Genomic DNA, 27,565 nt, shown 5'->3' with positions numbered 1-27,565 from the left:
TCATAAAAAACAACCTAAGTAACAATGTAAGATTTTAACCTATATAATAGAAATTATTCTATGAATGCAGTAAAAACACATAAAAGTACACAGAGGAGGTACTGGGAACTTGGGTTGGGCCCAACCCCAAGAGCTACAACCTTCTAAGAAAGCTCAGAGCTGGTTCAAAGTTGGATTCATCTTCATTGATCAAAAAACAATAGTTACATCACAAAAACTGTCTGCAAAAGAAACTCGAAACTGATCTGATTACAAAGCTGCACTAAAGTGTGAAAATAGACTATCAAATGGCTAAACTACTAAGGCTTTAATCCTTCCTATTTATGCCAATGATGACTCCCAACAGTCCTCCTTAACTTTAGGAGCTTGGCTGCCCAAAATTGCAGATAATAGCCATTTCACTAGACCTGCTCGGCTGCCCCTTGAAATCATCTTTGGTGCATTGTTGAACTCCGAGCTGATGATGGAGAACTCAAGGAAGGGGTCATTTAGTGCAAGAGACACCCCTCCTATAAATCCTCAGCCTTGTTTCTTCAAATTTGGCTGCCAATATGCTCATAAATGCCTGAACTTGGTCCAAAAATGTCCAAAAATCTGCAATAAGCACGTATAAGACTTTGTGGTAAAGTGACTATTCCCATTCACTCAATTAACATAAATATATTCAAAAGCATGCATAAAAATATGGATAATGGTGGATTAAATGAGAATAATAGGCAAAATGAGCCCATATAGTTACCCATTTCCAGGGCTCATCAGCAGCTTGTACTTTCAACTGATGGAGGGATATTCGAATGGAGGGGCAGTAAATGAGGAGGATTTACCTCCTGTAATTCCTCTCCCTAGTCCCATTCGAGTTTTTACCAAGGTCTTTACCATAGTTCCTTGATTTTATCTTTTATTCTTGCATTACATGCACGTTAGACCACAAAGCAAAATATCCAATTCTAACTCATCTCATAAGCAAAATATAATCAAAAGTATGCAATAAGTTGTGAGAATAGTTGGTTTGACTAAGCTAGGAGGTGAATTAAGGCCAATTAAGGCCCATATAATTACTCAATGATGAGGCTCATCATCATCCCCTCCTGAAAGTGTTGCTCATCCTCTGAGCAACTTAGTGGCTTTGGTAGCCTCTCTGACATCCTATGGTTCTGCTGCGGTCTCTTCTTCTTGTTCATAGAAGCCTGCTTTCCTTTCTACTTCTTCCCACTGATATTCTACGATCTTCAAGCTATGTGGAAATGTTTTCCATCTCCTTATGCAGACATGTATATTATCATTTTTTAGTAGCCTAAACATGTCCTCAAAATGTGAAATTTCTTTCTTTTGGGCACAAAGATATCTAAGTGCCAGTTGAGGATCATTTGCAATTAGATGGTGCGGATTAGGGCCATGGGATTTGATTGTTCAACTGCTTCTATGTCCTTGAAGCCACTTAGCTCTTTTGTTTCTTGCTGCTCCTTTTTTTTTTTCAATGCCTTCTTCCTCTTCTGTTTCAACATCATGTTCCTTTATATTAGTGTCTTCTTCATCATGTCCCTCTGTATTAGTTTCTTCCTTATCCACCTCATCCCTATCTAGCTCTGTATCTTCTTCCTCTTGTTTTTCCTCCTCCTCACTAATAGAAGGACTAACACCATAGATGAAGGTTTTGATGTCATCCTCTACTGGTAAGTCATTGAAGACTGTCCATGTTATAGGGATCCTGGGGTTTAGGAGGGCATCCTCAATGAGGATTCTAATCAACCCATGGTGAACCAATGGTTGGGAATTTCCTTTCTTTACTTTGCTATTGGAGTCCATGAGTGATTGCATCGGAAAATATGATATGTTGAATCTTTGGTGAACTGGTGTTTCTACCCCAAATCTTAGTTCTTCAATAATTCTAAAATGGTAGCCATAAACAATATTGTATCTACCCTCATATGAGATATACTTGATGAGCATCTTGCTTGTGAGGCTTGAAGAGGAAATGAGAAAATTCCTGAGAAAACAGAGTTTCCTATGTATGTAATCCACTAGCCTTTTTTTTAGAGGAAACTGGCCACCTTTTTACTTACAAACCAACTACCTCTTAACCTTTACAAATTTGATCAAATGATGCATATGAGTGAGTGAGCGGGATACTTACCTATGGCCTTAATGCCATGCTGCAGTTGTCAAAGATCAGAGGTGCTGCTGATGGTCATTCTTCTTCCTCCTCTGCTGTCTGCTGATGGTTTCTTGACTGTAGATTTGATGCTACTGAATGGATAGAGGGAGTAGGAGTGTGTGTGAAGGCAGGGATGATGGTAATGGATGAGGTGAGGGGTCCCTGTAGAAAACACAATTTTCACCTGAATTGGAGCAATGAAGTGAAAAACAATGGAATTTATGGAGGGATGCATGGTAAGGAGTGGAGGAGATGAACATATGTGAGGCAGGCCCCCCTTTGGATCTTCTCTTTGCTCCCTGATTGTCTTTCTCATCATCCTGCAAATAACAGTTATATTTTTTTTTTCTTTTTTCTCTTATTATATTAAAAAAAAACACCTAGGTCTCCTCAGAGAAGTTTTCACCCTAGATATTTTTCTTGGGCACTTCAAGGAATGTTTTCACCTAGGGATCTTCTTTTTTCTTTCCATTTTTCTCATCCTTGGGCCCCCTCATGGAGGTTTTCAACCCAAAGATGGGATTCAGGCACCTCATGGAAGTTTTCACCTGAATCCGTATTATGTTTTTTCTTTTTCAATGACTTGATGAGGAAGGAGCTGAAACTTGCTCCACCATCATCACTGTCTTATTGATATTGTCAATGAACTCTTGTTTAGATAAGGGCCTCTTGTACATTTTCAGTCCGTGTCCATTAACTAGTAATGGAATGGCTTCTTCATCTATAGTTCTGATCTGCACTGAACCGTTGTCATGGAATCTTTCCACCACATAAAGTCTGAGCCATCTTATCCTCAGCTTTCCCTTGAAGTCTTTATACCTGGAGTCATATAACAATGCCCAGTCTCCTTCTTGAAATTGCTTCGCCTTAATGTGCTTGTCATGCCAGATTTTCCTCTGAAGTTGAACTATCTATGTATGGAGGAGGGCCTGCATTCTGCATTCATCCAAGCCATTCAAATGGAACAGTATTTCTATCTGTGTCTGACTGAGATTCAAATCTAGTTGGTCTACCATCCTCAATGTATTATATTCAAATTCAATAGACATTAAAGCCTTTTTCCCATAGACCAGCTCATAGGGTGTAAACCCAGTGGTGGTCTTCCATGTTATATTATAGGCCCAGGGGGCCTCAACTAGTCTTTTTGCCCATCCTTTCTGCTGCTGTTCACTACCTTGGTTAGGATGTTCTCGAGTGCTCTGTTGGTCACCTCCACTTGCCCATTAACTTGTGGATGATAAGGAGTGGAGGTACTATGATTGATTTTGTGATACTTGAGCAGTTCTTCAATCATGCTGGAGGTAAACTGGCTGCCTTGGTATGTGACTAGCTCTCTAGGGTACCCAAATTTGTAGAATATATTCTCCCTTAGGAACTCAGCCACATTTTCTTCTGTTGTTGCCTGAATTGCCTTGGTTTCAGCCCACTTAGTCATATAATTAGTGCACACAATGATGTACTGTTTTTTCTTTGAAGGAGGGTTGATAGGCCCAATGAAGTCCATGCCCCACTTGTTAAATGTCTCGAAAGTCACTTGAGGTTGTAGGGGCATTTCATCTCTTGGAGTCGACTTTCCCATACTCTAGCGCCGATCATACTGACTAACATACTTCTTCACATCCTGATGAAGAGTAACCCAATAATAGTCTGCTTGCAACACTTTGAATGTTACCCTCTTTGCTGCAAAGTGACCTCCACAAGGCCCATCATGATAGGTTAGAAGTATGTCAAAGACTTTCTCTTCCCTTACACACCTTCTCAAGATTTGAACTGGGCCAAGTTTGAACAGATTGCCCCCAAGCCAGGTGAAGGGGTCACTTTTCCTAATTATCTTGTTCTTTTCTCTAGAGGGTAGGTTTGGTGGGAACTGTGCTGACACCAGATAGTTTGCTATATCAGTAAACCATGGGGAGAGCACTGAAATAGTAAACAAATGCTCGTCTGGTAACTGATCATCCACCATTCCTTCATCACCTGCAGGCAGATTCATCCTAGATAGAAAGTTAGCAACAACATTCTCCTTACCAGGCTTATCAACAATATTTAGATCAAACTATTGCAATAAAAGTAACCATCTTATGATTATAACATTTACACCTGGTTTGTTCATTAAATATTTAATTGCAGCATGATCAGTATGCACAAATGTATGATAGCCTGTAATGTAATTCCTAAACTTGTTTAGTGAATGCACAACAACTAGGAGTTCTTTTTCGGTCACAGTATAATTTAAATCAGCCTTTGACATGTTTTTACTAGTAAAATAGATGGCATAAGGCAATTTCTCCTCTACCTGACCTAAGGCTGCTCCTATGGCTTTATGTGAGGCATCATCATGGATATGAAAAGGGAGGGCCCAGTTTGGGCCTCTAAGGATTGGTGCAGTGGTTAATTTACCCTTTAAAATGTCTAGGGCCTCTTGACAGCGCTTTGACCATATAAATGCAGAATATTTGGCCAAAAATCCAAGCAAAGGAGAGGATAACTTGTTGAAGTCCTTTATGAACCTTTTGTAGTATCTAGTTAGCCCTAAGAAAATCCTAACATCTCTCTGCTTTTGTGGAGGTGGGACGCTTTGAATGATTGCTATTTTGTTTGGGTCCACTTGTAGTCCTTGCTGAGATATGGAATGCCCTAGCATAGTCCCTTTAGTCATTAAGAATTCACATTTTTCTGGACTGAGAGACAGGTTCATCTAAATTCATTTGCATAATACTTTGCCTAAGTTAGTCAGGGCCTCTTGGAAATCACAACCATAAGGTGTAAAATCATCCTTATAGATTTCCACAGCGTCATGCACTAGTTGAGCAAAAATAATCAAGACTGCTCTCTGGAAAGTGGTAGGAGCATTGCATAAGCCAAAAGGAAGGACCCTATAGACAAAATTACCCCAAGGAGAGGTGAATGTGGTTTTATCCTAGTCTTCTGGTCAAATTTGGATTTGGTTGTACCCACTAAATCCATCTAGGAAAGAAAAAAACTTCTTCCCTGCCAGGCCATCTAGCACTTGGTCAATGAAGGGTAAGCGAAAATGATCCTTCTTTGTGGCTTTGTTCAATTCCCTATAATCGACACAAATCCTCCACTTACCATTCTTCTTGGGAACTAACACTAAAGGAGAGACCCACTCACTATGAGAGATAGGGTATATGAACCCTGCATCTAACAGTTTTTGCAATTCTTCTTTGACGATGGCTTTAAGGGATAGATTCATCCTCCTTGGTGGTTTCCTGACTGGCTTGCAACCTTCCTTGATGTATATGTTGTGAGTACACACTGAGGGGTGTACTCCCTTCATTTATTTATAGCTCCAAGCAAAGGCTTCTAGGTTTTCTTTCAACAATTTGCATAGTTGTTCCTCTTCTAAAGTAGAAAGAGATGGATTAATCTTCAAGGTTTTCTCTAGGCCAAATTCTATGGTTTTGACTCGGAGTGGATTGGAATCAGCCAACCATAAGTCAATTTGATGATTGTTCATTGTTTCCTTTACTTCTTCTTCTAAGGGCAATGAGCTAGGAATTGGACTTTGGAGCAGGTGTTCAATTAAATCATCCTCATCTGCCTATCCTCCTCCTATGATTGCTTCCATAGCATAAAGTTGGGCAGAATAATGCTCATCTTCTTCCTCCTCCTCCAACCATAAAGGTAAATCATTTTCTAGGGAGGGTTGAGCAGGAGGGCATAAGACTAATTGTTTGGACATGTGCCCATTCTTGATGGTTATATTCCCAGCTCTGCAAATAATGTAGGCATCAGTTGTGGCCAACCATGGCCTCCCAAGGATGAGAGGGTAACTAGTAAGCTTAGCCTTAGGCTGGAGAACTCAGAAGTCTGCAGAGTACTCCCAAGAATCAATGGAGACCATCACATCCTCCATAATTCCCTCAGGGGTGACTATGGAACGGTCTACAAGTTGCAGCATTGTTGTGGTCTTCCTTAATGACCCCTGGAGGTTAAGCTTGAGCATGGTGTCCTTGGTCATCACATTAATGGCAGCCCCAAGATCAATCAGAGTGTGTGGGACAATGGTGCCATTGATGTGCACATCAACTATAGGGCTTCCAGGGTCTAAGTATTTTGGACATATTGCCTGCCCCAACATTAAGTCAGATAACTGCCCAATGACATTAATGGTAGGGGCATCCCTTTTTCTTCTTCCTGGATGCTTAAAGCACTTCTCCTTAATCAATTTATTGTAAATAGGAACATCTTTGATTGCCTAGAGAAGGGGAATCTTTACACATAGGTTTTTCAATTCTCCCAGAAGTTCGGTTTCTTCTGGGGTAGGCCAGAGTGATTGGGCTAATATTTCAGGAAAGGGTGGATTTACTTTAAGGTTGCTTTCCTCTCTGTCTTCCTCAACCTCCTTATGTGGAGAGGGAGGTTGGTTATCTAGGATAATTCTCCCAGATCTTAGGTTGATCTCCTAGATTTCAACAACATAAGCTGGGTATGATGTCTCTCCACCATATGTTTGTTGAGCCTGCCTATTTTTTGGGTTTGGATTTGGCTGGGCAGGCATCTAGGGTTTCCTAGGTGGAGCAGAGTGCAGGAGTTGCGGTTGGGTAGGTGATGGAGGCAATAGAGCTAGAACATTGTTGAATTGGGGCCTCCACCCCTGGGGTGGGGTATTCCACTGATGTTGTGGCTGATTGTAAGGTTGAAATGATTGGCTGGCTAGCTGGGAATGATACTGAGGTGCATAGGACCAAGGAGGGGGTGTAGACCAGGAAGGATGAGCAGGGGGGGTCTAGTTGTGGTTTGTTTGGGTCTGTAATATGCATGGGATGATCATTGCATACCCTACTGGTATGGTCTAGGCCCAAGAGGTCTCCTTTGGTTGATGTAGCAAAGCTTCTCAGTGACCCCTTCAGCTCCTTAATATACAACTTTGAGTCCAGGTAAAGAAGGGCACTTGCCTGTGGAGTGGTTTTCTTCACAGACTTAGCAAATATCAATACAGTTCAATGGGCATTCATTCCTAGGATGCCTCTTGGTGCATCTAGGACAAAATATGGCCAAGGTTCTCTCTGATTCCTCTTGCTTCCTTTTGATATTCATGGAATCCAGTTGTAAGACAATGGTTTGCAACATCTCACTTTTGAATTCCTCAAGCATATTTCCAATTTCACCCTTGATGGATGAGTTGGAAGATGATGTACTGGCCATAGGTTGACTACTCCTACCCTTTTTCCTGGTAGCCCTAGAATGGTTTCTAATGACAGTCTTGATATACCCATAGGGTAGTTGGTAGATATCTCCTCTTGCTAACAAATGCAAGGTATCTAGGATATACTCCCTTACTCCTCTAAGTAGGATCAACTTCAGTGACTCAGGGTCAAGTGTGCACCTGGCCCTTTTGTAACTGAGTTGGAATCTTTCTTCATAGTCTTCTAAGGATTCATCTTGGCCTATGGTCATCCTAAAAATCTCTTCTTTAGTGTCGTTTTACCTATAGTAGTCCCTACATTTGTTGTTAAAGGCTTGCTGCATCTGAGCCCAAGTTATTATGCTATCTCTAGGTAAACCCATGAACCAGTGCAATGCTGCATCCTTGAGGGTAGATGGAAACATTTTTAACTTTTTCTCATCCTCTGTATAGTCATAGGTTCGACATATAACAACAAACTCAAACAGGAAAGTGTCAAGGTCGTCTGTGGTCAAGCCATGGAAATTAGGTAAAACAGAGAGGCTTATATTCTTAATTTTGGTGTCCCCATTGGTTTCCATAATGGGGAAGGCACTCTCAATTCTCTCTCTATTTCCTTTGTCATCTTGGTTTTCAACCATTGGTTCAGTAGGAATGGGTTCTTCCTCTTCTTCTTCCCTTATGGGTTCCCCAAATAGGTAAGGTTTCTCACCTAAAGGGTCTTCCAATTCATCGTCAGTGAAGAAGAAAGAAGGTTGACTGTTGGATGCAGTGGGGGTTGAATTTTTCTGAATTATCCCTATTCCTACGAGGCATGAAAGGAAATGTTTTTGGTTTTTTGTAATATTTTTCTTTAAAGTTGGAAAGTATTCTGCAAAAAGGAAATTGCTGATTAAATGAAAAACTACTAATAGAATGGAAACTACTTGCAGAATGAAATTGCTTAACTGAATGAAAGACTACTAACAAAAGGAAACTACTTGCTGAATTGAAATTCTTATTGCAGAATGTAAAGGAAAGCAGATAAATGACAAATGAAAGAAAGAAACTACATTACTTTTGAAGAAATAAAGTAATGGAAGAAAACTGAAGACTAGAAGTAGAAGAAAAGAAAGTTAGAGATTAGAAATAGAAGAAGAAGGAGCAGTAATCACTCCTACTCTGACACCTCCCCAACAATGGCACCAAAAAAAGTGATGAGCCTAGGTATTGCAGCAAGAATGCTACAACTCCGAGGGCTTCCAGCTTTACTTATCAACCGGGGGTTCATACAAACTTGGAGGTGACTTTGCTATATACATAAGTAGAAGTGAAGGTACTGCCTGTTGTCACTGCTCATCTGGCAAGGGACCCCAGGGGTTCCAAGCAAGACTTCTATAGGGCCAGAAGAAGCTTGATTTTGATGGACGAAGAGCAAACTTATTCTAGGGGAGAGCTATTCTACTGCAGAAATGAAGAAAGCAATCATGTAATGCTAAACTCACACCAGACCCTAGCTAACCAATTAAACAACTATGCTAAGAAGAATTACTAGATCAATCACTAATCTAATGCTAATTATCTAAGTTGCAGAACTAAGAGCATCAAAACTAGACTAAGGGGTAAACAATGGAAACTAAGTTGAGTCTGTGTCTAAGCGGAAGAAGTAGTCGGAGGTCAAATTGGTGAAAAAAGGACATGAGGGAGCAACAATGCCTAAGAGCCATTGGATTAGGCGAGTGAAAGACAAACAAACGAATGAGATCAGATCACAGGAGGGTACATAGGTAGATGGGTGAACAAGGTTAACTAACAAGATTGACAGTTGAGATTATGTCGAGGAGGTGAAGTCAAGAGATGGATGAGTGGAATCAATCGGCAGATGGGCGAACAAGGTTAACTAACAGGATTGACAATTGAGATTATGTCAAGGAGGTGAAGTCAAGAGATAGTGGAATCAATCGGTAGATGGGTGGTGGAGATCGGCAAAGCCAGTTGGCGACTGTGTGAAGTAACAGCCGTCGGATTAGACGAGGCAGATCAATAGTGGGAGTTTAAGGCGATAAAGTGATGAGGTGATAAGATGACCGTCAGATCAGGGGACAGATCGACGGTGGAGATGTGAGTGCTTAAAGGAACGTGCAAAAATGGGGGAGCGGGTTTAGAGTGTAGTAAGCAGAATATTGTGCGCCCTCAAAGATGTAAGTGGTTTCCTAAAATTTTACACGATTAGCCTCCCGGGAAACACGTAGCATAGGGAAACCGCTCATTCGCGTGCCCTCGAGCGGATAACGATCAGACAGAAATCCACACGATATCGCGCGAAGGCTGCCAGATCTGGCAAGGCAGATCTACGGTGGAGATTTGACCAAGCGGGTTGGTGAGGGGGTGTGCAATAGCCATCGGAATTGACAAGGCAAAACGATGGTTGGGATTTAAAGTGAACAAAGTCAAACACTAAAAGTGAATTCGGGTGGTGATTGGTCAGTTTTTCTGTGTGAGGCGATCTATGGTTAAAAACCATTTGAACATGGATTAACAGCTTCCACTCAGATTTTCATGCTGAAGGAGAATGACAGGGATGTGAGGGAGATCAAATGACGAGAAGAGAGCGAAGGAGCATATGACCATTAAAGGAACAAAGTGATATGAAATGAGCTCAGTGACTATGTTAAACAACAAACTCCCCGTGAAAACCAAAATCTTGTGTTTTTGGGGTTGTTCCAGGGTTTCTTCCTCACGTCATGGTCCCAGAGGGAGGAGGTGAGGCCAAGACACATGTGGGTAACCTTGTGGATCTTTCCTTTTCTACCATGCTAATTGAACGAAAGCATAAATGAAGCAAACTAAAACACAACTAATCTGTTCTACCCTGCTGTAATGGAAATGCAACGACTTAAACAAATAAACAAAAAAGCAAGAAACTACTTAAGTAAATGAATAGAACGAGAAATCTATGCTATCATATTGTACTGGGAATGACTTACTGAAGCAAATGAACAATCAAACCATGCATCTATGCTATTGCTGCAATGGAAATGAACTACTTCAACAAATGAACAAAAAGCTATGCTACTTAAAGATACAATAAAGAGGAGCTTTGGCTGCTAGGGTCAGGCCCTAACCCAAGAGCTTTAGCCCTCTGAGTTAACTCTATGCTAGCTCAAAACAAAACTCATCTTCATTATAAAAACACTGTATTACATCAAGAACTGTTACAGGTCTAGTTCTAGAGTCAAAAGTTCAAATTCTTACTAACTCTTGGTAATTGACTATTGGTGACTAACTAACTAAAAAAACTGAGGTCCTAAGCCTCTCTACTTATACATCTGAAGTCTCTAATGAATTCCTTCAAAAATTAGGGAGGCATAGCTCCCCATTCAATGATAAACTCGTTCTTTCCCTTTCAATAGCTCAACTGCCTTCTAGTAGGGAGGCTTGGCTTGCAACTCAAGATAAACTCGTACTTTCACTTGCTTGGCTACCTTCTAGTACACCTGATTTGGTTGTTTGCACCTTCACTTGCTTGGCTACCTTCTAGTACTCCTGATTTGGCTGTTTGCACCTTTACTTACTTGGCTGTTTGTACTTTCAGCTGATGGAGGGATATTCGAATGGAGGGGCAGTAACGAGGAACAATGGAAACTATATTGCATCCAAAAAAGAACGAGTTCAAGATGTGCATTGACGTGATATCATGATATCTGTGGGACATCTTCATTACTACATAGGAATTGAAATGACTCATCTCCCAAAGTATATATTCATCTCCCAATGGGCTTCCTATGGAATATTATAAAATAATAGTGAAAATAATAAAATAAAGTTGGATTACATCATCAAATTTTAGAGGGAGAAAAAGAAAAAACTATTTTTTCAACTCGTATTTTCAACTTATGTCCCTATGGTTTTACTCAAATTTTGAGCATGAACACTTGTCGGATGTAGAATTTAATTCTTCATACAAAGAGTACTCATGTTGCATATTTTTGATGAATCATGCTACACGAAAAATGAGAAATACATGAAAAATATGATTGCAATCACGTTTTTCATGTATTTATCATTTTTCATGTAGCAGGGTCCATCAAAAGTATGCAACATGGGTACTCTTTGGATGAGAAATTAAATTTTGCATCCAACGAGTGCTCTTGCTCAAAATTTGAGTAAAACCATAGGGAGACAAGTGAAAATACGAGTTGAAAAAATGTTTTTATTTTATTTTATTTTTTTTACTTTTTTACTCAAAAAATGGAAAATCATCCTCCATGGTTGGCATCATCATCTTGAATCCTATTGGTTCTTATAGAGTTGATTTTTGTTGTACATTTTTGTTTTGAGACCCATTTTAGACCTTTTTTTAAAAACTATAATAAAAGTTGACTAGACTAGATGCAAAGCACAAAGTATGCTCACCAATCCCTCGAGACGGAGGAAATATACAAAATTCATAACTATATCGGATACAAAATCACATTGTTGCATTGTCATGATGCCCATTGAGTTACTCCGTTGCCTCAGAGAAACCTTCAACATTACCGACTTAACTGCAAACCATCTAAAAACGAAGTTAACATTTGCTATAATCCAACCCCAAATATAAACCCTCATAAAAAGAATTCAGTTAACAAAATGTATCATTATGGTAACTCCTAAAAACCAAACACCAAACATGTTAATCATGCATAGCTGACAAAAGTAACACATTATGAGGTGAGAGCATGCTAACCTTGCTCACTCAGGCTCACTCTCCTCGTCATCCCATATGAAAAAATAATTTACTATTTCAAATATTTTTTTAATTAAAACACCCTAAATTAAGTATATATTTCCATTACAACTATATATTCAATAATCCAATCCTAATACCACTTAACCATAAAATTATTAATCAAATATCATTTAAATACCATGCCTATCAAACCATATATTAATGCAATGATAATTTTTTAAGAAAACAATCTTATTTAAAAATTACAACAATTAATTCGTGGGAAGTTGGATTTTTTGTTGTTGTTGTATATTAATCTATATAAATATAAGGTTGTGTCTCAAAAAATATTTAGATTTATTTTATTTATATTGATAATTTTTTAATTAAAAAGGGGAAATAATATGAATAAGGAAAAAATAATTCAAATCTATAATACTGAAATAAGGTGAACAAAGGCTTGCCACATCATATGATGGTTGCAAAAAAAAATAGATCTCAGTTTCCTTAGGAACTGATTACCTCTGTGAATTATTCCATATAAGAAATTGGTCGTTAAAGTCGATATGTCCGAGTGGTTAAGGAGACAGACTTGAAATCTGTTGGGCTACGCCCGCGCAGGTTCGAACCCTGCTGTCGACGGTTCATACTATATAATGGTTTTAAATGGTCATCCCGGTGCAGATTCGATTCCTGCTGCTGGAGTTCAAAGTTTCCAAGATTCCGAGCACTCGGCACATAAATCCGAGGAGTACCACCGCCGGTTCATTAACATTTCTCAGAGAATGCGCCACACAAACTGTTTGGCGTACATCGATTACTGCATTCAGAAATTTTAAAAGAAAATTTAATGGAGTTCAATACTCCGTCGAGGAGGCGGTTCATACTATATAATGGTTTTAAATGGTCATCCCGGTGCAGATTCGATTCCTGCTGCCGGAGTTCAAAGTTTCCAAGATTCCGAGCACTCGGTACATAAATCCGAGGAGTACCACCGCCGGTTCATTAACATTTCTCAGAGAATGCGCCACACAAACTGTTTGGCGTACATAGATTACTGCATTCAGAAATTTTAAAAGAAAATTTAATGGAGTTCAATACTCCGTCGAGTAGGCAAAAGAAGCTATGGGGTGAGAGAGGCTCGAACTCTCGACCTCAGGATTTCTCAGATAAGCTATGAGACCTACGCGCTAACCAACTGCGCCACCACCCCTGTTCATGTGCGGTTCCATGAATTGAACAAATTCTAATTTAATTCTAATTTAAGAAAAAGAAACCATCCACATGACGTATAGGTAAAAGATGCTAAACTAGGTTTTTCTTGGTGTGATTGTTTTTTGTTTTTTTCCTTTTTTTTCTTTCTTTCTTCTGCTTGATTCACTGTATTTCTTGTATAAACAGCATTCTTGAAGAAAGCTGATGAGGTGACATCATGAGCCCCGTCCAATACGGAAGTTGCAGCCGCATCTAGAGATTTCTTTACTGTAGCGAAGGCGTCATGTCCTTGCAGTGGAAAAGATTCGAAGCGTTTCACCCTCTCATCGGCGTCTAAACTAACTACAAAAATTGTGTGTTTCTTTTTTCTGGGAGTCCACTTGCTTTGTTCGAGATGGGATTTCGAGTTTTTTAGAGGTTAGAACTCACAAAATTTATGGATTACCACCGTCATTCTGTTTTGTTTACGAGTAGATTCATCTTAACCGTGCAGGTGTCCGCATCAATTGCAGAGCAAGAGGTAAAAGTTGCGAAGGTATTGTTTGGGATTTGTAGGGCAAATTACCAAATTATGCAGAAGAAATTTAAATAATTTGAAGGCCTCATCATCTTCTCGTTCGGCGCCTCTTCTCTGTCCTTTTTGGCTCTACTCAACCGATAGGGCGTATGCGTGCATTTATTTGATTTGATTCCAGCCTAATGTTTAATCTTCTATTTTATTGATTTTTTCCATTGTAAATTGTTGTCCATGAAGAAAAAGCATTTGCTTCACTTGGACCGAATCGAATTGGATTGAATCCCCTGCTGCCCCTTCAACTGCACTCGCTTCCTCTCAATCTGCAGGGATGGAGATTGTTTCTTTTGCTAATGCAGATGATGTTGGTGGGTTTATCAATGCAATTACGCATTGTGGACAATTTCGCTTCTCTGAAGAATTTGCTTCAAAATGACAAGAAAGTAAGCGATAGCATCATAAATTACTGTGTTTTGGCAATCTCTGAGGTGACCGGTTAGGGTTAGGGCATGGAAAACGAGTTAGTGAACTGTGGAGCTCTTTCAGAAGGCGCAAAAGGTTGCGGACAAAGCTGCCATGGAACAATGATGCTTCATATTACAGTTACGGATTACAGAGCGCTCAATAACATTGTTACGGATTACATATTACGAAGTAACATAGGTATGGTTTACAGATTACTGAATAACATTTTATCAATATTATTGATATTGATTGCGGAGATTTAAACTTGAACTTTTCCCTGCTAAAAGACAAATTGGGGGCAGTTTCTGAGTAATGTGAAAATAAATCACTGATCATATAGACAATCACAGGGCAGATTCGTTGTAAGAAGATGTTGAATTGGGTAAATAAGCTTTCAAAATTTTTGTTAAAAAATGAACCATTTCTTAAAAAGAGAATTAAATTAAATCATTGCCACTATTAAATTTTTGATGCAGATTATGATATGGAATACATATTAGGCCAGATTTTGGATATCTATATTATGTCGTAATATAGATATGTTTGAAGAAGTGGTTTTACCTATTAGTGATTTGAGCATTTGACATAGTTTTGTTTAAAGTAATTAGGGATTGGCAAATTCGGGATTGAAAATATTTTGAGGTAATTAAGGCCATTAGTATTCTTCATGGCAAATGGCATTGGACAAGGGGAAGATTATTGTCATTATTGTGATAAGGAAAACCATATGAAGAAGTATTATAGAAAGAGATTTTCTGACTAGAAGAGCAACAATGGAGAGCTTCAACAACAAGTTCATGTTGTAGAGCAGATAGAGGAGAAAGAGTTAGCCTTCTATGCATTTATGGCCATAACACAAGTAAATCGACCCAAGTCATTTGTGTGGTTTTGTTGTAGCTGCTACAAACCCCCCTCCAAAATTTTGCCTACGCTTGGATTTTGGAGCTACCTTCAATCATAAGAATTGTCGTTCTAACTGGGGTCAAGTGTTCTTATTGTTTAGTAAGTGTTGCAATGATTTATTTTTCATGTTAGGCTTGTGATGTCTCAATCGTGTTATCATGACAACAGTTAGGCCTTGTTGACAACAGTTGCACAACTTCTGAAGACAAATAAACTCTTCTCAAACACAAGCTATGTCCTTCCTTGATCAAACACCAGTTGCTTGCCTTGTCTTGACGAATTGTGCAATCCTCTGTCACAAGGAACTACACAACTCCTTATGAAACTGAACTATGCAACCCTTGAAGCATGCAGTTGCTAAAGCAAACTACACAGTCACCTCATGAGATGAAAATGTGCAGTCCCTTGTCACTGGGAACTATGTAGTGTCTTCAGCCAGTGAACTGTGGAATCCCTGAGTTTAGTCAACTGCGCATTCCTATAAAATAGGAGGTGTGCATTCTTATCCAACAATGTTGCACAAGTTTCCAAGATTGATATGAAGACACATGTCTGTTCCCCCTTGACTTTAGGCATGCATGTCAGGAACCCTAACCCTAATCTCGTGAGTGCTAATCTATATAAGAGAGGCTCATAGAGCTCATTCTCACACTCGCCATTGGAGCTCTAGCCATCCTCACAAGTTCAAGGAGCTTCAGATTCAATTTGTGTTGCTTTTCCGAGTAAATTTCTCAAGTGTCACTTTTTGTTGCTTTTGTGTTTGCAAGTGTTTTTTCGCCTAATTCTTCTTGTAACAAGTGGCGTTTATGTTATTATTAACTTTTACAAGTGTCGTTTCAGTCTTTTGAGCTTCTTTACACATGCCGCATCACATTTCTTATCTTTTCGAATACCGACAATCACTATTGTTGGGTATGTTTATGCATGCATGCTCTTCTCTTTACACAATCTTGTTTGCTCGATGATTGTGACTAATCTGATTGATTCTTGGGCCAATCTACAACCTTCCCATCTTCAGTGGCAAATCCATAGCCTGCCCTTCTCCTAGAAGATACTCCACAATCTTAAGCCTTGCTGACCTCTCCAACTGCGCATTGTGCAATCTCTTCTAGCAAAAGCCCTTCCTTGCAGTTGCAACTATGCATTTCGCATTCATTGGCCTTCCCCAACTATGCACTGTACAATCACAAGCAGCATTGACCCCTGTCTGTCAGCGGAAATTGCGCACTGCGCAATCCAAGCTCTCTCTCCCCCAATAGAAACTATGCATTGCACAGATGTAGTGCACAATGAACTCCCTTGCAATCTTGAGCTGCACAATTTTCTTCCATAGTTGTGCAATGCGTATTTCCAGTGCTTAGTCTACCCCTCTTGAGCCCAACATTGTGCAATCCCTTCCCTTAGTGATTGTTTTTATGCTTGAAATTTATTTGTTGAACTGATCTTTCTTGAATTGACTTGTCATAGCCATGAGTGCATCTTTTGCAACAGGTACTGTAGATCTGGAACACATCAATCTCTCATCATTAGGTAGCACCATGCCTCCCAATAAGGAAGCATCAAAGGAGGTCACAAAGACTAATACTGGAGAGGCCATTGACAATACCATGACAGGGGTTCCTATCCCATCAAATACACAATACTATATTGAAAAGGATTCTACTGTCACTTGGCTCACCATCAAAGATGTATTCATCTCAACAGAGTTCAAAGAAGATATGGAGGATAGGCAAGTTTATGTAAACATCCAACAATTAGGGTTCTGCAAGGTTTCCGACATATATTCAGTACTACCATGTGCAGATGTTATCAAGTGGATATTGTAGGGCCTAAACACCAAGATCATGACTTTGAACAACGTTAGTGGACAAAAACTTGCCCCCTATTGACCACATGACATTCACTTGATTTACAACTTGCCCAAGCCTGAGCAACACTTGGATTCTCAATTCTATGCACATTGGAGCTATCTGAATACTAAAGAAGTGATCAAGTTATGGTGGAAGGAACTGACCAAATTTCACCTAAAACCTAGTAATACTTACAAAACCAAGTCCCTCAAAACAATATACCAGTAATTGATGGTTATGTGCTGCCAAGTCTATGGATGAAGGAATATTGAATTCTTACTCAAAGGGTGGATCTACATGTTGTATTTGATTGCCACAAAAAGGAAGATATTCAATAGGTCTCATTTATTATCTCAACAACTACAAATCAATTTGAACAACGTGAAAAACACATCGCAAGGCAAGCACACACAATTTTACATGTTTGCATACTTGTTGGATGGAAGATGTGCTCGAAATGAATTCCCTGGTCTAAACTAGAGGTGGAACCCTAGAGAACCCCCTATCCACATTTATTGAAAATTGTTGGCAGAATGCAACTATTGAGGAGTGTATGAAAGGCTTGTTGAGCACTTCTTCAAGGTCTTATATCAGATGATCTTTGAGGAAGAGGCCCCTTGCATGTCCCATGAGGCAATGAAGACAGTGACAAGAGTAACAGATTGGTTTGCCTCACCGGATGGCACATACCTCAAAGTATTCGATTGTCAAAAACCTCCTCATCTTTTGTTGAGGTATGTGACAAATAAAGTGCTCATGCAGGAGATTGCTTATCATCTTATCATAGGTCTATTTTCAGTGCTACAGAGGAAGAAGAAAGCACTTTGACATTCATTTCCTTTGCAACTAGGATCCTATGAGATTAAGAGCTTAAAGGTTGCAGAAGCAGAAGTGAAAGAACTTGAAAGCCTTAAGTTTAGTACAATGAGATTCCATAGGTATGACCCTAGAGGAGTATGCAAAAAACATTGTGTTAAATTGCACTTTGCCTAGCTATATGAGCCTTATTCCAGGATAGAGGAAGAGAAGATAAAGAATTGCTATAATGCTTCCCGATCACATGCACCAGGCAAAGAGGCAGACCATTCTAGTGCAATACCTAAGCAAAGTGTTACCCATGAAGGAAAGTCGCAGGAAGTGCCCACTCTAGTAAGCATCAAGTACAAGAGGAAAACTACACATGATCCAAAAGCGGAGCACAGTTGTAAGTTCAAAGTAGATCCTATCATTCTGAGAGTGGCCATGGCAGCTGGAAGGAAGAGAAAGCAACAGGAAGAATAGAAGAGGCAAGAGGAGAAACGAAAACAAGAAGAAGAACATATCTAGAAAGAAGAGCAAGAAAGGAAATAAAGGAAAGACATGCTAACACTGAAAGAATTGAAGAAGGAAGGAGAAGAAGTGAGACAAAAACAACTAGTGGAAGAACAATAGAGATAGTTGGAAGAAAATGGGAAAATGTAGGATGAAGAGTTTGCACGAGAGATGGAGGAGAAACTACAGGACCAGGACATGGAGATTGAGCGGGAGGAAGATAACCAAGAGGCTGAAATTGTGCCCATTATAGAACCAACCACTAGTCAACCTTCACCTCTTCTTACAGGTGGCTACATCCCATTCAGTGAAATGGGAATATCTCCTCCAGATGAAGATAATATTTCCAACTTGACCTTTGATTAGTTAAAGAGTAGAATAGTACATGAGAGTCTTAATGACCTAGTTCATCCTACTTCCATCCATACATAGAGAGCAACTGTGATCGACACCAGGAGAAATTCAAAGACAGTCGTGACAACAAATCTAGCCTTTGCAGGAGCTGTAAAAGTGAACACATATTTCTTGATGGAAGAAAAAAAACAATTGGAAAAGGACTTAGCTGATGCAAGACAATAGATTGATCATCTCCAAGTTGAGAACCAAAGATTGTCTTTTGCTAATTCTCACTTCAAGGAGCTACGAGTAGTGATATATGATGAAATCCAATTATTGGGAGGCAACATGAGACAACTTTATGATGAGATGATTACCCTTCACAAAGATGTAGTGCCCTTACATGTAATGCAAAAGTGATCATGGGAAAATGTAAAAGTATTGAATGTGAATCATGCAATCATCAATGCGATCTAGGAATGGGGCACCAAGTACAAGAATGCACCACCAGAGTTGGCTAGGAAACTAGATAAGAAGTAAAATTGGAAAAGGTCGAGGTTAGGATATTCATACAAAGTAACATGCAACTCGGTACTTATGTGGCCAACATAATAACCACTTATGCATGATTGTACAATGGTTTGGAATCCTTCATCAGAGTACACAAGATTATTTCTATTGGACCATTTGTAGATACGAAGGGTAGAACCATCATCAAATAAGAAATCCACAAATACTTGAACAATTTGAGGCAGATCACTACTAGAGAAGATTTGGAAATCACCAGACAAAACATGCAATTGTATGTAGTTAGACTTGCCAAAGTAAACATGAAACTATTCTTATTATGGAATGAATCTCAAATTGGCTCCAAAACTATTTATCTAGATGCTATGGAGGCCATAGTCAGATATCGGCCAAATCTCCCTTTAAAGTTTGAGGACATAGTAACACAATGTAAAGCTTGGTACCAATATGTTACTATAGCACTACAAGTGGAAGTTGTCGAGCTAGAGTTTCCTCAAACTCAAGCATAATGTGCAAGGTTTTGTCTTATTAGGATCTAGCCATTTTTATCTTATGTGTAGAGTTTTGTCTTTTTGTATTTGGAAATAATAGTGTGAATGTAAGTGTAAGTCCAAGGCACGGTTTTCGCCCTGGTATGCAAATTAGTGAACACAAATCATTAGATCATTAATGACAAAAAAATATCATCATTTGTTATTTCCATGCTACATGATCAATCAATTATAAACTGACTTTTAACACCCAAACATTATTTTAGTCAATTTGATAAAAATCATTATGGGATCCCCTTGTGGCAACTTTATTCATGGAAAATCATGCACTAACATTACTTTTTTTTTTTGTGTTGGTAGCCATTTCCAAGTCGGGTTGACCCACCAACTCATCGCACAAGCGCCCTAGTGTGCCAAACATGTGACACCCCCATGGGCACCTAGGTGCCCCACCTTCGTGTGGCCATGCCTAGGGCTCAAGTGTTTTCCTTATTGTACAAATCGGTGAAAAAAAGTAATCATCACATCAATGACAACAAAATATCATCACTTGTTATTTTCATGATGCTTTATCAATCAATTATAAGCTGACTTTTAATACCCAAACTTTAATTTAGTCGATTTTCTAAAAATCATTATGAAACCCCCTTGTCGGAACTCTGTTCATGGGCATTCATGGGCTGGAATTACTCCTTTTATGTGCGTGCCCCTTTCCAAGTCAGGCCAACCCACGAACTAGTCGCATGGGTGCCCCTACCAAGCGGGCGCCCTGGCATGCCCAACACATGATGCCCCCATTGGCGCTCAGGTGCCCCACCTCCGTGCGGGCACACCAAGGGCCCGAGTGTTCACCCTGATGCGCAAGTCAATGAACACAAATCATTAGCTCATCCATGACAAAAAGATCGTCATCTGTTATTTCCATGATGCATGATCAATCAATTATTAAACAACTTTTAACATCTAAACATTAATTTAGTTAATTTTCTAAAAATCATTATGAGGCCCCCTTGTTGGAACTCTGATCATGGGCAGACATGGGTTGAAATTACTTCTTTTGTTCGGGTTGCCCTTGCCAAGTCATGTTGACCCACCAACTCACCACACAGGTGCCTTGATGTGCCCAACACGCGATGCCCCCATGGGCATCCGGGTGCATTGCCTTCATGCTAGCACGCCCAAGGCATAAGCGTTCACTCTGTTGTGCAAATCAGTGAACATAAATTATTAGCTCCTCAATGAAAAATAAATATCATCATTTGTTATTTCCATGTTGCATAATCAATCAATTATAAATCGAATTTTAACACCCAAATATTAATTTAGTCAATTTTCTAAAAATCATTATGAGACCCCCTTGTGGGAAATTTGTTCATGGCTAGTCATGGGCCAACATTACTTCTTTTTTGCGGGTGCCCCTTGCCATGTCGGGCTGACCCACCAACTCATTGCACGAGCACCCTATAGTTCCCAGCACGCGATGTCCCCATGGACGCCAAGGCACTCCGTCTTCATGCGTGCGTTCACCTTGTTGTGCAAATCAATGAACACAAATCATTAGCTCATCAATGACAACAAAGTATTATCATTTGTTATTTCCATGTTGTATGATCACTCAATTATAAACTAACTTTTAACACCGAAACATTAATTTAGTTAATTTTCTGAAAATTATTATGATACCCCCTTGTGTGAACTTTGTTCATAAGTAGTCATGGGTCTATATTACTTCTTTTGTTCGGATGCCCATTTCCAAGTTGGGACAACCCACCAACTCATCACATAGGTGCCCTTGCGTGCCCAACACACGACGCGCCCATGGGCGCTCGCTTTCCCCGCCTTCGTACGAGCACACCCAGGGTGCGGGCGATCGCCCTAGCATTCAAATTAGTGAACACAAATCAATATCTCATTAATGAAAACAAAATATCATCATTTTTTAGTACCATGTTGCATAATAAATCAATTATAAACTAGCTTTTAACACTTGAACATTAATTTAGTTAATTTTCAAAAAATCATTATGAAACCCCCATTGTGGGAACTCTATTAATGGGAAATCATGGGCCAACATTACTTATTTTGTGTGGGTGCCCCTTTCCAAGTCTGGCTGACCCACCAACTTATCGCACGGGTGCCCCTACCAGGCGGGTGCCCTGGCATGCCCAATATGTGACGCCCCCATGGGAACCCACATTCCCCGCCTTTGTGCGGGCATTCAACCTGTTGTGCAAATCAATGAACACAAATCATTAGCTCATTAATAAAAACAAAGTATTATCATTTTTTATTTCCATGTTGCATGATCAATCAATTGTAAACCGTCTTTTAACACCCAAACACTAATTTAGTCGATTTTCTAAAAATCACTATGAGGCCCCCTTGTGGGAACTTTGTTGGAAAGTTGTGGGCCTACATTACTTATTTTGTGCGGGTGCCCCTTGCAAAGTCAAGTTGACCCACCAAATCGTTGCACAAGCGCCTCTACCAGGTGGGCCACCTAGCATGTCAATTAGCAAGGGATGACCCCATAGGTGCTCTGGCGGCCTGCCTTTGTGCAGGTGCGCCTAGGGCACAAGCATTCACCTTGTTGTGCAAATTAGTGAACACAAATCATTAGCTCATCAATGAAAAAAAATACTATAATTTGTTAGTACCATGTTGCATAATTAATCAATTATAAACTGACTTTTAACACCCAAACATTAATTTAGTCAATTTTCTAAAATTAATTATGAGACCCCTTGGTGGGAACTTTGTTCATGGGCAGTCATGGGTTGAAATTAGTTCTTTTATGTGGGCTCCCCTTGCCATGTTAGGTCGACCCACCAACTTGTCGCACGGGCACCCCTATCGGGCAGACGTCTTGGTGTGCCAGGTTCCTGATGCCCCTATGGATGCTTGGTCGCTCCGCCTTTGTGGGGATGTGTCCAGGGCTCATGAATTTTCCTTGCTGTGAAAATTAGTCAACACAAATCATTAGATCATCAATGACAACAAAATATAATCATTTTTTAGTACATCCATGTTGCATAATCAATCAATTATAAATCGACTTTTAACACCTAAACATTAATTTAGTCAATTTTCTAAAAATCATTATGAGACACCCTAGTGGGAACTCAATTCATGGGCAACTATGGGCCAACTTTACTTCACAAGTTTTCCCGACTGTCATGTTGCCTGGTTCAGCCATCGCCCAATTCGCCCGATACGTCTGCTTAACGAACCAAAGTCAGAATTTGAATGATGGTATAAATGTAAATGAGTTTCTCTTATTTTTAAGAATAATATATTCTCTACTTAACAAGGCCAACCACGTGAAGGTGGAGGCTCATATGGCCCCTTCCCCCCTCACATAACTCTCAATTCCTTGATACCCAATCTATCTACTATAATATATTTGAAATAAACACGGTAACATTCAAGCATAACAATTAGGAAAATAAAGACAATATCGATAAAACTATTCCTCGGTTAAAAATTTTGTCAAGTTGAGGAAAGGCTCTTCCACGCGCGCTCTGCTAGGTTTCCACTGACTGCGATCTCTTCTTTGGCCTCGGCCCCTTGGCATGGCCCCTCTGGAGGCTCCACCAAAGGAGGCCGCTCTTCAGCAGGCCTTTTCTGCTTTTGTCAGATCATTACCGCCTCAAAGACCTCGCCCCACAGTCTCTAAATTCGTGAAAAAACTTGATGGTTTGCAGGAAGTAAACTTACCTCCAACCTTGCCTTGCATGGTAGCCCTTGCATTAGCAGAATGAGGACTCATTGGGCAATTTACTAGACTCTCGCCATCACCAAAAACAGTGCAACAATGGGTGGAAAGGAACTGGTCTGATAAAACACAAGGGAAAATCTCTATTAGATTTTGTGGGAAAGGGTATTTCACCTTTCATTTTGAAACAAAAGAAGATAAAGACTTGATCTTCCGAAATGGGCCCTATTTCATGGATTCAAGAGGATTATATCTCAACAAGTGGACTTCGGACTTTGATCCAGAGTTGGACATACCTAGTGCTGTTCCTGTTTGGGTCAGGCTACCTCACCTTCCCCTTCACTACTGGGGAGATGAATCAGTTTGTGCTATTGGAAATGCTGTAGGAAAATACATTGATCGAAGTGAACCTAAGGATAATATGCAGGATTGTGCTCGCATCTGTGTAGAAGTCGATTTGGGCAAAGGACTGCCAGAAGCCATCAAACTCAAGGTAGATGATTGGACTCACATTCAACAACTAGATTACGAGCAGATTCCATTCAAGTGCAAGGTATGTCACGAATATAGCCATTTTTCTAATCGTTGTACTAAACTAATTGATGTAGAAAACACTCCGCAAGAAGAGCAATGGGAAACAGTGAAAAAAAAGAAATTTTTCCCTAACTCCAAACCAAATCTTGAAGCTGGTCCTTCTTCTCGTCCTCCTCCTAATCCTCCATCATCCTCATCCCTCCCTTCTCTTAACCCTGATCACTAGCCTGATCCTCAACCCTCTTCTCCTTCCTCCAACTCCTTCCACATCCTCTCCCCTCCTGAAGATACACCTACTACCGCGGTCCTATCCAATCCTTTTAAATCCACTCTCTCTCTGATCATTTCTTCCTCATTCCCACCCGACCCACCCCCACCTAGAATCACCAGAAGCAACTCTAGGGAGCATGGTGCTACTCTTGACAATCAAAAGAAGTCTGGAAGGAAGTTAGCAAAACAACACAAAGATGAAAATGCCCAGTAGGATATAGCAATGGGCATACAGAACCCCATAGAGTCCTACATCTTAGGACAAATAGACAAGGATTTAGTAAAAAAGGACCAGGGAGGAAGAGCAACTCCCCACAATTCTCATTTGAAATGATGAAAGTCCTCTCATGGGATAGCAGGGGACTAGGGCACCCCTCCAAAGCAAATTCCTTAAAAGACCTAATAAATCAAGAGAAACCTAAAATTGTATTAGTTCAAGAAACTAAGCAGGGACAACTAGAAATGAATAAAATTATTGCACAACATAAGCAATATAAAGGATGTGTTTGTGATTCTAGAGGAGTCTTTGGGGGAATTGTTATGCTCTGGCATCAAACTAATTGGAGCAACACAACAAAAATAGTAAATCAACACTGGATAAAGACTGTATTGAAGAACAACTCGAGCAACCAATAGATAGTTATTTACAATGTCTATGTACCAAATCATTATAGAGATAAGGAGCAATGCTAGGACTCTCTCAACACAAATATAGCGGAAGAAGATAATAGCAAAATCATTCTGGGGGGAGATTTAAACCTCATTTTTCATTCTAATGAGAAACGAGGAGGCAAATTCTCCCCAGATCCTTCTAGAAATCAACTGGAGAATATAATGCAGTATGGTGATCTTGTAGATGTAATTCCAAAGAACCGAAAATTCACCTGGAATAATCGTAGGTTGGGGAAAAACAATATCATGGAAAGATTAGATCAAATTTTGGTGAGTGTAACCCTTCTTTCCACCTTCTATGTTGTTCATGCCTCCATTCTCCCTTTCGCAGCCTCAGACCATTACCCTACCACATTGACCCTCGAATCCCACTGCCCTCTGGGACCTCTCCCCTTCAAATATAGTCCTCTGTGGAATGATAATGCAGCAGCCAAAGATCTTATTCAACAAACCTAACAACAACACATTGAAGGTTCTCCAAGTTTCATTTGGGAAAGAAAACACAAAAATGTAAAACACACTCTTAAGGATTGGGCAAAAACCCACTACAAAGAGCTAGAAACGAAGAAAAGAGAGGCAAAAGCTAAGTTAGAAGAACTCCATAACACAATGGAAAAGCGAGAATACCAACAGGTAGATAAAAATCAGGAAGACAACCTCTACAACCAACTTTATAGCATCAGAAGAGAAGAGGAACATAAATGGCGGATTAAATCGAGACAACTATGGTTGAAGGGCGGGGACCGAAACACGACTTTTTTCGACAAGAAGGCCACATTTCGGAAAATCAGAAATAACATTACATCTATTATAGATAGTGAAGGCAAACAACAAATCAACCAAGCTGCCATCAAACAAGCCACTTCAGATCACTATAAAGAACTCCTAACTGAAAAAGGAGAAGAAGAAGATTATACATACCTTTTACAAAATCTTCTAAAAAAGATTACTGCTGAAATAAATGAAAGTTTGAACAAAGAGATAGAGGAAGAAGAAATCAAAGGAGCCATCTGAGCCCTTCAGCCATACAAATCTCTAGGACCAGACGACTTCCCAATTTGCTTCTATAGAGCGCATTGGGAAACTATTAAAAAGGACCTCATCAAATTGGTGAAATGGATTCAATGCAAAAAAAAATGGGAGGTTACACAAACTCAACCCACCTAGCCCTGATACCCAAGGAGAATCGACCCACCAACTTCTCCTGTTTCCGTCCCATATCTCTTTGCAACTCCTCATATAAAATCTTTACTAAAATCCTAGCAGCCCGCCTTAAGCCTTTACTGCCAATGATTATATCTGAAAACCAAGGTGTTTTCATGGAAAATAGGCAAATATCAGACTCCATTCTCCTTGTTCAAGAAGCAATACACTCTAGCCATACTAGGAACAAAAAGGGATTCATCCTGAAGCTAGATTTGGCAAATGCCTTTGATAGGGTCAGCCACTCTTTTCTGATTTCTGTTCTTCAAAAAATGGGTTTTGCTGCTCCATTTCTTGATCTCATTAGAGTTTGTATCACTTGACCTTGGATATCCCCTCTTGTTAATGGCAGGCCCAGACCATCTTTTCAACCTTCAAGAGGACTGAGGCAAAGCTATCCTCATTCCCCTTACCTGTTTATCCTGATGGTTGAATTCTTCAGTAGTGCCTTTGACCACAAGAGGCGGGCTGGTCTCATTACTGGCATAAAATATGAAGATGGAGTCAAAAACATCAACCACTCCCAATTTGTTGATGACACCTTGTTAATAGGAGGAGCGTCTGCAATTATTGCTCGAAGATTCAAAGCTCTTCTGGAAAGCTGGAGGCATGATAAATCATCTAAAAAGCTGCATATATGGTTGGCATGCCTCAACCCAAACACTTCATAACATAGCCAACATCTTTGGGGTTCCTTGCAAGCTAAATTGGGATCATTTCAACTATTTGGGAATGCCAGTGAGTATAGGACCCACAAGAGCTGAAATCTGGGATACAACACTTGATAAATTAAAAAGAAAAGTTCAGCAATGGGGATCCATTTGGCTTAATCCGGCAGGTCGATTGGTTCTCCTCCAGCCTGGTCTCTCTTCTCTCCCACTTTATCAATTCACTCTTATAGAGGCTCCCACCCCTTTTCATAACAAAATGGAAAGTATCCTTAGGCATTTCCTCTAGCAAGGAGGGAAAAATGAAAAGAAGAAATTTAACTTGGTTAGCTGTGTTGAAAAGTGTGCAACAAGAAATTCTTGTTGAGATTGCAACAAGATGATGGAGCTTAGTGAAAAGAGTCGGCTTCACTAAGTGGGCCCGCAGGCTATTTTTGGCGCAAGTCTATTTTTAGACATATGGATCATGTCTATGTTTATGGATGATTGATCAAGTTGGGAAAAATAGTTGGACTTCTATTTTTGATGAAAGTGTGAGTGATCATAGTGTGAGTGATCAAAGTCTATTTTTAGACTAGCTGTCAAAAATAGAAAAGTCAAATATTATTATCTCATAATAATATTTGGACTATAAACTTGATCTTATTCTCTTGGAGCACTTCAGTTTGAGCTACAGAGGTGGCACATGCAGCTGTCAGAAGGAAATACGCTTTTCTTATGAGTCAGTTGAGTTGTTGCATGCATGACTTCTGTTAGAACTCAAGTGAGTTGAGTTTAGTGGACTGGAGGTACAGTTGATGGAGTTGTGTTCAGTTTGACTTAGTTAAACTAGTTGTAGTTAGTCTAACTGCAGATAGACTAATGATGAGTTGTTAAACTAATTATTAACTCATAAT

The 27,565-nt window shown here is 39.8% G+C and overlaps 2 non-coding genes across 2 annotated transcripts; one reads left to right on the top strand and one right to left on the bottom strand.

Moving 5' to 3' along the window:
- The first annotated feature begins 12,554 nt into the window (after positions 1-12,554).
- On the top strand, positions 12,555-12,636 carry TRNAS-UGA (transfer RNA serine (anticodon UGA)). The gene has a single exon. It is a non-coding gene; the product is annotated as a tRNA-Ser (tRNA).
- A 484-nt stretch (positions 12,637-13,120) lies between these two features.
- Positions 13,121-13,207, bottom strand: TRNAM-CAU (transfer RNA methionine (anticodon CAU)). Its single transcript is given in 2 exon segments — positions 13,121-13,156; positions 13,170-13,207. It is a non-coding gene; the product is annotated as a tRNA-Met (tRNA).
- Between the last annotated feature and the right edge of the window lie 14,358 nt (positions 13,208-27,565).

Source organism: Pinus tabuliformis, chromosome 7 (genome assembly GCF_031772625.1).
Source record: "Pinus tabuliformis cultivar Carrire ecotype Pingquan chromosome 7, CPIR1, whole genome shotgun sequence".
Taxonomy (NCBI): Eukaryota; Viridiplantae; Streptophyta; class Pinopsida; order Pinales; family Pinaceae; genus Pinus; species Pinus tabuliformis.
The sequence above is the reverse complement of the archived record's forward strand: the minus strand, read 5'-3'. Positions and strand labels throughout refer to the sequence as shown.